At 40.3% G+C, this 13,916-nt stretch overlaps 1 non-coding gene across 1 annotated transcript; it reads left to right on the forward strand.

Moving 5' to 3' along the window:
• The first annotated feature begins 8,763 nt into the window (after positions 1–8,763).
• LOC138694101 (5S ribosomal RNA) lies at positions 8,764–8,882 on the forward strand. The gene has a single exon (XR_011330779.1). It is a non-coding gene; the product is annotated as a 5S ribosomal RNA (ribosomal RNA).
• Positions 8,883–13,916: the final 5,034 nt, after the last annotated feature.

Raw genomic sequence — 13,916 nt, forward strand, 5'->3', positions numbered from 1 at the left:
TAGTCGCGTGGTGAGTTTAGGAATTCCCAGACCACCTCTAAGATTGTTTAAAATAAAGGTATTGTAATCGTACGTTTCTGTCTTTTGTCAATAGTAACGTTGACCTTTCTTTTTCGAGAAAACAAAATCTGTTGTACAGTTAAAGGTACTGAAATAGTAAGAAATTTTCTGAAATCCCCACGCGTTTGCAAGTGTAAGTCTCTGTTGTAACCTGTTGATTTACGAGAGACTGTGTGTGCTTTCGTACAGTGTTTCTAAAATGTGCAGTAACGAGTCAGAAATCATTGGAATGTAGTGTAGGTGTGTTTGTTATAACCGGGAATCAATCCGCAGTACTTGACCAATCAACTACGGGAAATATCAGAAAAATTGGCAGGAGTTAGCAAGAAAAACAAAGGTAAAATATCACGTGAACGAGCACCGATACCGAGCACTATGTACAATATACCCTAGAGAAAAAGACAAGAAAACAAAAGTCAACCGCTGCAAGTGTTACGAAGTGGTGTGTGAAACATATAATGAAGAATGTCTGCGGGAAGCGCATCTAGTGAGATAAAGGGTGAAATGGAGGATTCTGCTAAAAATAAAGAAAGGAAGAAAAATGTTTACAGTTAATACAAGTATTGTTTTCTCTTGTGGGTTTATGTTTAGTATAATAGATGTGTGTGTGTGTGTGTGTGTGTGTGTGTGTGTGTGTGTGTGTGTGTGTGAAAAAAGTGAAAAAAATAACAGGTCTGTAATAATAATAGTTAATAATTCTGTAGTTCACTGCAAAAACTGTATAGCCATAAAAGGACAGATGATAATAACGTTGTTATCTTATTCTTGCTGCTGTGTAAGCCTAAGTTTCCACGTGAGGGATAGAAGAGACATGACAACATATAGCATTACAATTTGTTTAATGTGTATAAATTTCTTTAATACTGATTTTTCTCAGAACAAGCTGTGTGAGGGTTAAAGAGTTCTTGCACTGAAGCTCAGAATTATTTATTATTATTATTATTATTATTATTATTATTATTATTATTATTATTATTATTATTATTATTATTATTGTGTGAAGAGTTGTATCGGAAGTGCTTTATAGACTAAATTAATAATTTCTATCTTAACTGAAATATTTACATTATATTTCACACAGTATAGTTACAGGTAGCATAAATTCAGATAATGGTTTTTATATGGGAATCTACTTCTTGTGTTTAGAGGCTACATTTATACAGAGTTAATAATTTCTCCCCTATGTAACATATTTCCATGAAATTTTATACGCATCTATGCAAAAACGAATTATGCTCGTGTAATTAGGGAATTAGGGAAAAATTAGTTTTTCTGATAATTTTTAATGTTTTAATAGAAATTATGCTCCTAAAAGATGACTAGCCTGCCATATTTTTCGCAGTTGGTAACAAAATGCTAGATTCATGGATATACTCCATAATTTAGTTGTTCATTATATGTTCAAGAAGTGTTGAATTTTTCTTGGAGAAATTAAGCTCCTTCATCCAGACTCTGAAAAGTGGCTGCTGTCGAATTCGTAAAGCGCCACCAAGAGATGAATATAACATCTAAGTTTGCAGGATGTAGCAGCTAAATTTTAAGCCGTATAGAGTTTAATATTTGATTAATGTGTGGGTAGAAGAATTGAAAGTTAACTCAGGTTTACTTGTAATGCACAGCCTGTTAAATATGTCGTAAAAAAAAAAAAAAAAAAAAAAACTAGTTGCACAAATCTCAGTAAACGTGCCAATTAAATGAATGCTAACGTATTATAGATTGCTTTTCGCGTATTAAATGAAAGTACACATCTTGTCCTATGACCTCCATAAGGGAAGGTTTAACAGTATAAAACAGCCACTGACCCCACGAACAAAAATCAACTGAAGAGCGTGACTTTAAAAAAAAAACTCATGTTTTGTCCCACCTCTTACTGATATTGATGTTTTGTATGCTGTTGTGCACAATGCCTAGCTTTTGTTTAAGCCTAGATATTACTTAAACTTCGGTTATGATGAAGTTGATTTTCTTACATAGTTTTGCGTTCTGGACAACTGTGCGCCGGCATCTCTCGGAACATCCGAGATCAGGTCCCTATCCCCTCCACCGCAAAGTCAAATAGCGTCTGTCACTTGATTTTGAATATTAAACAAACATACCATCACGGCATTTCCGTTATGGCATCTGGTGTCATCAATAAGCTACAAATAAAGGAAAGAAAGAAAGAAAGAAAGAAAGAAAGAAAGAAAGAAAGAAAGAAAGTAGCACAGTCACTGTCCTGAACAAGGTACGCAAGTATTATTTTAATTAATGCGTATCGCCTACCAGCCGCCGAAACTATTCGACAGGAGAGTGAATATCCTACACGGTCCTGTAAAAATGTTCTGAATACACTAAATGACGTGTAATTTTTTTTCTATTATTAGGACAATTGAACGTGTCATTGCTCCTGCGGGTTGCTTTGTTTCACACCACAGAGAATTCAGGTTCTCAACCCCCCGGGATTCTAGAGATAAGAGAGCGATGAGGTTAAAGGAGTAGGCGTTTGTTCGTGTTTTTGTTTTTACTTTAGAAAAATTGCGAAACGTGACGCAATAGCGATAAGTTTTATGAACAAGTTTGCTGAATCGACCAATTGAAGGTAATTTATATTTTGCTAAAGAAGAGAGGAGATTAATGAAATCAGTTATTGTAATAATCGTAGTAGATTGAAGGAATTGTTTGTATTCAAACTCCTTTTTGAAATAAGCTGCTCGGATGCTTATCAGGGTGACGGTTATAAATGTTATCGTAATACCCACCCGAGGTCACAAAGGTCACAGTCTTCCGCTTGTCCTTTCCTAAGCAGACCACGTCTGTACTATCGAAAATAATGAGTCACAGTTATAGTTTCGTGAAAGTAAAAAATGTTAGATAGGAGACAAGTAGCTACTCTTATACAATCATAATCACATTTTGTATCCAATATAGTATAAACGAGCTACATGTAAGTACTGTGTAAAGTTTCATTAAAACAATATATTATATATGAGACAAGTCACTAATTTTTGTCAAAACGCATCGTCTATAAAGGGGTAGTTTCTCCTCTTATACAGTAGTGACTATAGTGCGAAGTTTCATGGAAATATGTCACATTTTTAGTCCAGCTAGATTTGCTTTCTGGACCACTTTGAGCCTTGGCGCTTGTGATCGGTCGGACGGAGGATCACTCGTCCCGGCGGCGTTAACCCTTAATTTGGTAAATATATATAATGTGCAATATTATAGAACTGTGAAATTTTTTTTTAATTTTCCTAAGAAACTTTGTTATCCATCGTTCTATTAAAAAATTGTTTATTAACCTATAGGATACATTGCGATATTTGTCAAACAGGCTGTGGGAAAATGCTGATACGGTGAGGAATGGAAAGGGAGAAACCATTTATATTATTGAGGTGACCTTGAACTGAGGGTAGTAGGAACGAGACCTGGAGTACGGTACAACCGGCTCTTCCGAGAAATAACTAGTGGCCCTGAAAAGGGCCTTTTTGCGGGCAGGAGTACCTTTGTTAATTCAAGCCCTCTCGCCGCGGATGCGCCTAGCCAGCTGAATATCCTTGGGCATAATGGTCACGCGCTTGGCGTGGATGGCGCAAAGGTTGGTATCCTCGAAGAGACCGACGAGGTATGCCTCGCTTGCCTCCTGCAAGGCCATTACGGCTGAGCTCTGGAAACGGAGGTCGGTTTTGAAATCCTGAGCGATTTCACGCACCAAGCGCTGGAAAGGCAGCTTGCGGATGAGGAGCTCGGTGCTCTTCTGGTAACGACGGATCTCGCGAAGAGCAACTGTACCAGGGCGGTATCGATGGGGTTTCTTCACGCCTCCAGTAGCCGGTGCGCTCTTCCTAGCGGCCTTCGTTGCCAGCTGCTTTCGTGGAGCCTTGCCTCCCGTGGACTTACGCGCAGTTTGCTTCGTACGTGCCATCGCTTACTCCTTAGTCCTCGCAACCCAAGTTGACGCAATACAGTCGCCCCCGCTGCCCCCAAGAGGGGTATTTATGTCTTCGCCCGTTGAGAAGCCACGCCCCTTCCGTAATGTGATTGGTCCGCGGGTTTTAGTATATAAACCAAAAAATGACCCGCCGTCGAGGTGTTCACAATTTCACTCCTCACGACAGACGCCCAACCCAAGACAAGACGAACGACTTTAGCAACAGCTAACCAGACAGCAAGACGGCTCTTACGCAGACAAGTTGCTCACCACTTTGTGGGTAACAAACTACAACTATCACTAGCACCACTGAAACGTGACACGACCAACCACAGACAAGCAACCAACAGCGGCCCTTCATAGGGCCGCGCGACAAAAGTAAACCACAACCAACACAGACAACAGCTTCATCCAGCCACATAAATCTGCAAGATAACAGCATCCAAGGCCAACGCAGCAGCCTGGTGTGAGCGGAGAAGACGCTGACCCGTAGAGAGTCCAACGAGCGAAGCCTAGCCGGGACCACGCCTCAACTGTCGCTACAGACAAATCTTCGCCCGTTGAGAAGCCACGCCCCTTCCGTAATGTGATTGGTCCGCGGGTTTTAGTATATAAACCAAAAAATGACCCGCCGTCGAGATCACTTTTAACCTTCGTCACACGAGCAACATGACTGGACGCGGCAAGGGAGGCAAGGGTCTTGGCAAAGGTGGAGCGAAGCGCCACAGGAAGGTTCTCCGAGATAATATTCAGGGCATCACGAAGCCGGCCATTCGTCGTCTCGCCCGACGTGGAGGCGTAAAGCGTATCTCCGGCCTCATCTACGAGGAGACGAGAGGTGTTCTCAAGGTCTTTCTGGAGAACGTAATCCGTGACGCTGTAACATACACCGAGCACGCGAAGCGGAAGACAGTCACGGCCATGGACGTGGTATACGCCTTGAAGAGGCAGGGGAGGACTCTCTACGGGTTCGGCGGTTAGACTGCCTACACACGTCTGCTGCCGAATCCGTCGGCAAAACGGCCCTTTTCAGGGCCATAAAATCCGTCTAAAAAGGGCAGTAGTTGTCGAGATTAATTTAATTCACCTTTACTGTGTGACCACTAGCTCAACAGGCCAGTGCGGAAAACAGAACTTATTTCGTAGGGGCACTTCAGTATCAGCAAAAGACGTTGTAAGAAATGCCTCTCCGTTTTTCAAATGGGTCTGACCCCAACGCTTGGTATATCAAGTGGAAAGACCGGATTCCTCTGTGAAGCCTTGCTCCTCGGATTATGTTACCTGTTACTGTAAACTTCTGTAAGTCAATAATCACTGTCCGAAGAATTGGTGGGTAATATGACAACGCAGGTAGGCAATGCTCACCAGACCGTAACAAGGAACCGAGGGGATTGACACATACTGAACATCACATCACCACGTTTTTGCAATGCCAACTTTTAGGTCATAGGAATCCAGTGTGGTAAACACTGGGGAGAAGAGGTACACATCGCATGTCAGAACACAGGACTTCGTCCTGTCAGACAACTTCCACGTATAGCTTGCGTCATTTCGGTTCGAACGAAACGACAGAGAGAGGGGAAATTCGAACGCAAATTGTCAAAGCCTTCGATTCCTACGAGAAGGTCATGTCATCATCTCAGTATTGGGGTTCCTGCGCGTGCGGCCAATATGTGCACCAACAAACAAACGCATTAGGAACTCTATTATAACGCCGTAAGTTGTTCACCAGTTATCGATTTCTTATTCAAAATTAGTTTCATTCGTAGTATGTAGTAAAGTAAACTAGTATATTCAAACGTATATGTCTAAAACCACGATGGGCACCAAAGAAGGGGACTTGTGATTATTTTCACGATAATCTCCATTACTCTAATATGATAGAAATATATTACATAAATTTCGAAGCCAACTATGTACTTTGGCATCATCATCTAATTTAATTCGTATTGTGTTAAATTATATAATAATAATGAAACCTTTCTATATGCATCAGTATAATGTGTTATCACACAATAGCCTAGTAAATGTACAACGGTTTCAAGTACTTCAGTGCGAACCTGGGACAACGACATCGTTCAGAGCACAAAATTACAGAATGATGATATTAAATCAGCCCACCGGTATAGAGAGAGAGAGAAAGTTGACACGCGTAATGAAATTACATTACGAAGCCGTGAGAGAGGATTAACAATACTGGCTATTTCTGACTTTTGTGAGGTTAGTGGGGCCCTTAAAAGGGCCGTTTTACGGAGAAGGGGCTTAAGCCTTCTTCTCGGTTTTCTTCGGGAGGAGAACCGCCTGGATGTTGGGCAACACACCACCCTGGGCGATGGTGACGCCGGACAGGAGTTTGTTCAGCTCCTCGTCGTTGCGAATGGCGAGCTGTAAGTGACGAGGAATGATCCTAGTCTTCTTGTTGTCACGAGCTGCGTTGCCAGCCAACTCGAGAACTTCGGCCGCCAGGTACTCCATCACCGCGGCCAGGTAGACTGGCGCACCGGCACCAACTCGCTCTGCGTAATTGCCCTTACGCAAAAGACGGTGGATACGGCCTACCGGGAACTGCAACCCAGCACGGCTGGATCGAGACTTTGACTTTCCCTTCACCTTGCCTCCCTTTCCACGACCCGACATGATGCTACTCCTACTTGCAGCTGTTTAACTACAAGAACGACGCCTCGCCCACGGTAACCTTCACTTTTACGCCAACGTCAATAATCGACAGCGGACCAATCGTAAAGTCACAAACGTTTGCGCTGTTTCTATTGGCTCGCACTGGGAAGGCAGTACGGCATTGTCCCTGCGACTTAAATATTTTTCTCCCTCCGGGCTCATCATGAAATCAAAAGCAAAATTTTATTAGCCACGCGATTACTCTATAACATTTCCGGTAAACCCCCACATCGCCCCAGCGCCAAGCCCCGCACAAATTTAATAATCTATACCTCAGTTATTAGACCGGCAATTCTCTACGCTTCGCAGCTGTTCTCCAACGCAACAGCTACGCAAATTGAGAGCCTAGCGTCAACAGAAAGACGCCTACTACGCAAGGCACTCAACGTGCCATATAACACTAATAGACAAATCGTGTATGCTCTAGCCAAAATTAAACCCTTGCATTCTTACATCAAGGATAAGAACATCAAATATGTAAACAAGGCAATGGACAGATCCTTCATCCAGCAACTATTTCAAAATCCACCTCAGTTTCCCAACACCACTGTAAACCAACTCCTATTACCCTATAATGAATTTCTCCATGCCCAAGTCAATCCAATAGAAAACGATCACCAATAATTTCCCTAGTAGCGCTGGACTTAAAACTACCAAAAAGAAAAAAAAAAAATCAGTAACCGGAAAAAAAAAAAAAAAAAATAATTGCAAAACCTTCCCAACCATTCCCACGCGACATGGTGCTGACTACATAACACACTAAAGCACAAGCACACCTAGCCTGAAGAGGGTATTAAGTCCCTGAAGCAGGCGTCACTGGCTCGCCAGTGGCATCACTCATTCGTTCGTTCGTTCGGGCTCATCATCAGACGAGCACCATGCCCCCCAAAGCTTCCGGAAAGGCTGCCAAGAAGGCCGGCAAGGCCCAGAAGAATATTTCGAAGGGCGATAAGAAGAAGAAGCGCAAGAGGAAGGAGAGCTACGCCATTTACATCTACAAGGTTCTGAAACAAGTTCACCCAGACACGGGAATCAGTTCAAAGGCTATGAGCATCATGAACAGCTTCGTTAACGACATCTTCGAGCGCATCGCCGCGGAAGCTTCGCGGCTCGCGCATTACAACAAGCGGTCGACCATCACCAGTCGGGAGATCCAGACAGCCGTCCGTCTCCTGCTACCCGGTGAGCTGGCCAAGCACGCCGTCAGTGAAGGGACCAAGGCCGTCACAAAATACACTAGTTCCAAGTAAGCGGGAGTGCTTGCTAGGGAATCAGCAACCGGCCCTTTTAAGGGCCACAAGTTATTCATAACAGAGTAGATGAATGAAGAACAACAGCGGTTCCCACCGAGTGAAAATTTAAATAATCACCCCGATAACACTTCTAGGATAGATAATACATTATAGGCAGTCCATGGGAGACTTGGATCCACGAGGCAAATTCGTTTCCTTAATAGTTTCGTACGACTTATATGAGAGCGCGGTGTCATTCCTACTCACTTGGCAGCATTAATTGTTGAGGGAAAACAACTTAGAAGGTAACTTGTCGACCGCGGGCATAATCCTTCCGCAGGCCACTACTGAGAATCTGTGGACATACGGGTAATCTATCTTTATTGAAACTCGGGTTCATAACATACGACTGATACTTTATATATCTGTCACGTAATCCATCAAGAGACAAATGTCCCCCCCCCCCTAGTCAGTAGCGAGCTTCAGTCCATTCGTAGTAGCCGCCGGTGCAAGAAGTGAATTGAAGTTTGTGTGAAGTTCCGTAGTATGGCATGAAAATGATGTCGAAAATCCGACTACAGTTCCACAACCATGTGGTTGAAAGGAGGCTCCGCTGTTGAACAACAATCCACCTGTGGCTTAACTTAGAATGCCGACTAGCTGTTTTATTAATCCCGTGTCAATCCAGCAGTGTGTGACGTTGAAACGTAACCAAACTGCCGTTGATAGATAGATTTATCATCTATCCCAATGACATCCAACGAGCTTGGTAATTTAGGTACAGAGTCTAAGCAGGCAGTTTACGTGTGTGTGTGAGCGAGTGCAGGTTTTATCGAGTGCACCCCAATCCCATCGTCCTCAAGTGCCTACAGATTACGCAGTTTCATCGGCAACGGCCATACCATGTTGAAAATACCGGTTCTCGTCCGATCACCGAAGTCAAGCAACATTGGGCGTGGTCAGTACTTGGATGGGTGACCGCTTGGGAACACCACGTGCCGTTGGCGATTTTTTTTTTTACGTCACTATTTCCAGCGTGTTCTAATAAGACTTATGGGATATTATGTTCCCTTCCCTATTCCAGCTATAGCTTGGATGATGACGCCGCTGCATAATTGTAGAGTAATTGATAATTCTTAAGTACTTGCAGCTCCGTATTGAAACTTATGACTGGTAGCATATTCATATGAGACGGTTCACTTCTCTGCGTTTTCTCGAAGAAGGGAATATGTATTCAGGGGATTGTGAACGTACCTCGCGCTCTCCCTAGAAGTTAGAGACATTTTAGGTAAAGAATGTAATATACTGTACATATATGGCTAATTAAAATCCCATTAGTTACTACATTTCAGTGGGTAGTACAAATTCCATAATGAAAATATCTCTGTCCTAGTAGTTGTATCCTTTAAAGAAGCTCGTTGTTTTCCCATGATGAAGGGCAGAACTTGGTCGGTAGAAATTTAAACAGACTGCATTATCAGACCAGGCGTTATTTCAATATCAGCGTTTAGTTTAGGAAATATAGCAATAGCGGAGTTGGGAGAAGTAGTTATAGCATGTACAGTAAGTATAAACAGTTCGCTGTACTGTACAGTGAATATAAATATTTGAATGTACGATGGCAAAACATCAGACATACAGTACGTAGCTCACATATCTTAAAAAATAAATAAATAAAAATAAAGAAGACATTCTGAGGAGTGAGTGGAAAGTGCATATTATAATGAATATTTTTAACTCTCAGTTGACATTGAGAGAGAAAGCCATGCATCGGGGAACCGGTGACTGTTTTTGCGTTACCTTCTGCTATTGGCGTTGTTGGTTAGTAACGAATGAAAGAGGTAGGACGCGGAATCAAATGTCAAAAAACGATAGGGAAATAATAGTAACTGGTTGTATTTCGATCGAGCTCGGCGTGCTGATTCACCAGTGGGGTGTTTCACAAAGTTTACAATCTTTGGAAATTGTGAACTCTGTTTGTAAACTTCTGTTTCACAATCTTTGTTTGTAAAGGTGGACTGTACAAAGGAAATCAAATCTTTACGAATGAAATTTTGCGCTCTTTACAAGTGATATGTTTGTTTCACAACGAAGGAGTAATTTTACAAACGTGTAAACTAAACTTTACTAGTGAAGTTAGCACATTTTCTACAGTAGCCCTGTTGAAATAGCTTCTAATTGTGAATGAAAAAAATAAACACATATGTATAAAATCAATTTTATAGTAACAGGGTACCATTAAGAATTACACTGAAGCAGTTGTGATGTTATTGAGTAGTTCTAGCGACTCAGACGAAGATTTTGCATTTAGGCCTAACGTAGAATTTTCCGGCCACGTTCGTATCATTGTACGAATATTAATGAAAGGTTTCGAATGAATCCCGCGCTATACTTCAGAATACCGCGTTAGTTCTTATATACGAGGAACGTATTTAATAAATACTCGCACTTAAAGAAGAAAAACTTTGCACCGAAAACCAATCACTTAATAATGCAATGTCGGCATTACTTACGCAGTATTCTGAAGTCGTTCCGAATCCCATTTCGCTGTAATCTCTCCTACAAGATATGGGACATCACATGCAACATCTGAAAGGGAAAAGTGGTGCCCTAACCACAAAGCGAGAACTGCATTGGTTGCATAGTAGCTCTCAGTTCCCTGCGTTAGCAGATAAGAACGGAATTTATAAGATTACAGTGTGCAAAAGTTCACACATGGTAGTTGATGTTGTTACAAGATTGAAAAAACTCGAGGCGGGTTATTGATCACCGAATGTGCTTACTCGGGCAAAGGATTTTTATGCTCCTCCTGCTGGGTTCCCTAATGTTGGCGAGGTTATGGATGAAACAATAAAATATACTGATGGACCAGCAGAGAGCGAAGTTGATTTTAATGGATGGACATGTTAGCTGCTCTATCAACTGCATATAACTACGTGGGTCAAATCCATTATTTATCAATTATTTGAATGAATTTCGCGCTAACTTTCGTCAGTTAAGTCGTAGGCTAATTAATGCATTGGTATGCTCGACCAATTGCATGCCGCGAAACTCCGTTGTCGCCGATGTAGCAAAATCTAAATAAAATATATATAAAAAAATATAAACATGTCCATCGATAGTTCTAAAATTACAGCTACTTTACCTCTGATCCTTAGTGATTTTTGTAAACTGTCGTTGGCGATTTTGTTCAACCAATTATGCGTATTTGTAAGTTTGTTTCGCCGATTTTGTAAAGTTCGTTAAAACATACAAGTGAATAAGATTGCATTGTGAAACACAGTTAACAAGCATATGTAATATTTCCGTTGTTAATTGTATATTGTTAATTTGTAATTTGTTAGCGTTGTGAAACATGCCCCCATTTACCTTTAGAGGTAATATCTACATTAATATTTAGTTAAAATTTAAAGAAATTTTAAACGAATGGAAGCTGCATTTTAATTCACCCCAAATTACTATGTTCCCTTTCAGATTATCAGCTGTTGTTGTTGTTGTCGTTGTTGTATTGTAAGTTCTCACTTATTGTTAGCTAGCCGTACCCGTTCGCTCCGCTCCACCTGTTAGAAATAAATATAAAGTAATTACATAATTAAAATAGGACGACTGATCCATGGAACAACTTTTACAACAGCGCAAGATAATCTGCTTCGCATATTACCCAATTTTTTTTTAGCACTGCATTTATTGCATATATATTTTATGTATTTTAACACGATTCAATTGAGCATAGTTAAAATATGAATTATTAAAATAATGGATTGCCAAGCTAAAGTACTATTACTGCATACTAAATCAATACACTCTCGTTGTTCGTTAATTCTCTGAGATTAAAATGCGTGTACATAAATATTATTTTAAGAAATACAGAAAACGAATGTACAAAATAGCCTATCAAATTTTCTGTGCATAAGAAGCTATTTTAATCTTACCTGTCCTCGATTTACTCAGACGTTACTGTAATAACATTATAGCATTATGTCCATCTAGAGAAACTACAGTTTCCAATGGTGAAATAATAACTAATTATACAAATCAGTTAATTTACGAGCTTGTGATATTACTTCATACAAACACAGAAACATTCCCTGTAGGCTATGTTTAATAGCTTTCGATTGTTTGTTGATGTCCAAGGCCCCTGTTTCGATTGTTGTTGTCCAAGGCCCCTTATAGACGAAGTCATTTGTTCTTAATTCATTGCACCGTCTTAGATAGCGTTATTTTAATTTTAAAACTCATTTATCTCATTAAATATCAGTCCTATCAAAATGTTGTAAAAAAATAAAACTTAACGGAAATCATTTTTAAAGGAACATCTGTTATGTAACATTTTTTCTCAAATATCAATAATAAGCGAGATATTTCGATTTATTTAATTAAGGCCCCCTTATAACCCCCCTTTTAAATAAAGTATTTCGAATGCCATATAGCCTAAAATCTAAGTTACAACAAACTTAATTTATATTCCAGTTTTCATATAAATCGGTTCAGCCATTATCGCGTGAAAAGGTAACAAACATACAGACAGACATACAAACAAAATTTTCAAAAATGCGATTTTCGGTTTCAGGGTGGTTAATTATATATGTTAGGACCAATTACTTTTGGAAAATCGAAACTTACCAGAAAAATTTCGGCTACAGATTTATTATTAGTATAGATAGTACGAGATACGACCGCAATTTTGTACGACTAGTGTAATGAAGGAATGCAAAAAATTATTTTGGAACTTTGCAATGTTAGTCTATCATTAAAATAAAATTAAATCTTAATTCGTCCCTTTTGCAGGAGTCTTCTTCATCCAGTATGTTGTTGGCTGATATGGAGGAGGAGGGGGGGGGGGACATGCTCTAAAGGGATAAAATTTGCTTAGCAAATCGATATGGTGACTAACGCTTGCAATGCGTCATAGCTATAATTGTACTGCGCGGTAATTTCAGAGTAATAAGAGTTCAGTTCAGGGATCTGCTAATTTCTTCATATTGTGTTCGGCAATGGAATAGTACCGCAGTAGCATTAAGAGGTTTTTATAATTTGAACTGATATGTGCAGGTATATTGACCCCCCCCCTCCCACCGCTGGCCGACGCGGACTGCAATGACAACAGTAAGCCACACGTCATACGTAAGCCTTTCTTCTTCTTCTTCTTCTTTGCTCGCCTGGCAAATACAGTCTTGGATTTCACATATTCAATTTTTCACAGTCCCAACTCCCTTGCATGGACGTGTTTTCACGTACCTTTAAAGTTTCTCCTCTCATTCATTCAGTCTATTCGCAAGCCTGAGGGTTTTCCGTGGTTTTCCCTAAGGAGCTAAGACAAATGTAGGGATGAGCCCAGAAAGAAAAGGGCATTCACTTCCTTAGACCCTGGTAACTGCTCTTTCTAGAGGAAGGAGGAGGAGAAAGAAACCCCCCCACCCCCACCGACGTGGACTGCAATGACAACAGTAAGCAACACGTTATATGTAAAGCCTTTATTATTATTATTATTATTATTATTATTATTATTATTATTATTATTATTATTATTATTATTATTATTATTATTATTATTATTATTATACAATGGGACTAAAGGTGGTGTAGATACACTATGTCAAATGTGCCAAAGGTAAAATATCACGTGAACGAGCACCGATACCGAGCACTATGTACAATATACCCTAGAGAAAAAGACAAGAAAACAAAAGTCAACCGCTGCAAGTGTTACGAAGTGGTGTGTGAAACATATAATGAAGAATGTCTGCGGGAAGCGCATCTAGTGAGATAAAGGGTGAAATGGAGGATTCTGCTAAAAATAAAGAAAGGAAGAAAAATGTTTACAGTTAATACAAGTATTGTTTTCTCTTGTGGGTTTATGTTTAGTATAATAGATGTGTGTGTGTGTGTGTGTGTGTGTGTGTGTGTGTGTGTGTGTGTGTGAAAAAAGTGAAAAAAATAACAGGTCTGTAATAATAATAGTTAATAATTCTGTAGTTCACTGCAAAAACTGTATAGCCATAAAAGGACAGATGATAATAACGTTGTTATCTTATTCTTGC

Source organism: Periplaneta americana, unplaced genomic scaffold (genome assembly GCF_040183065.1).
Source record: "Periplaneta americana isolate PAMFEO1 unplaced genomic scaffold, P.americana_PAMFEO1_priV1 scaffold_38, whole genome shotgun sequence".
NCBI lineage: Eukaryota > Metazoa > Arthropoda > Insecta > Blattodea > Blattidae > Periplaneta > Periplaneta americana.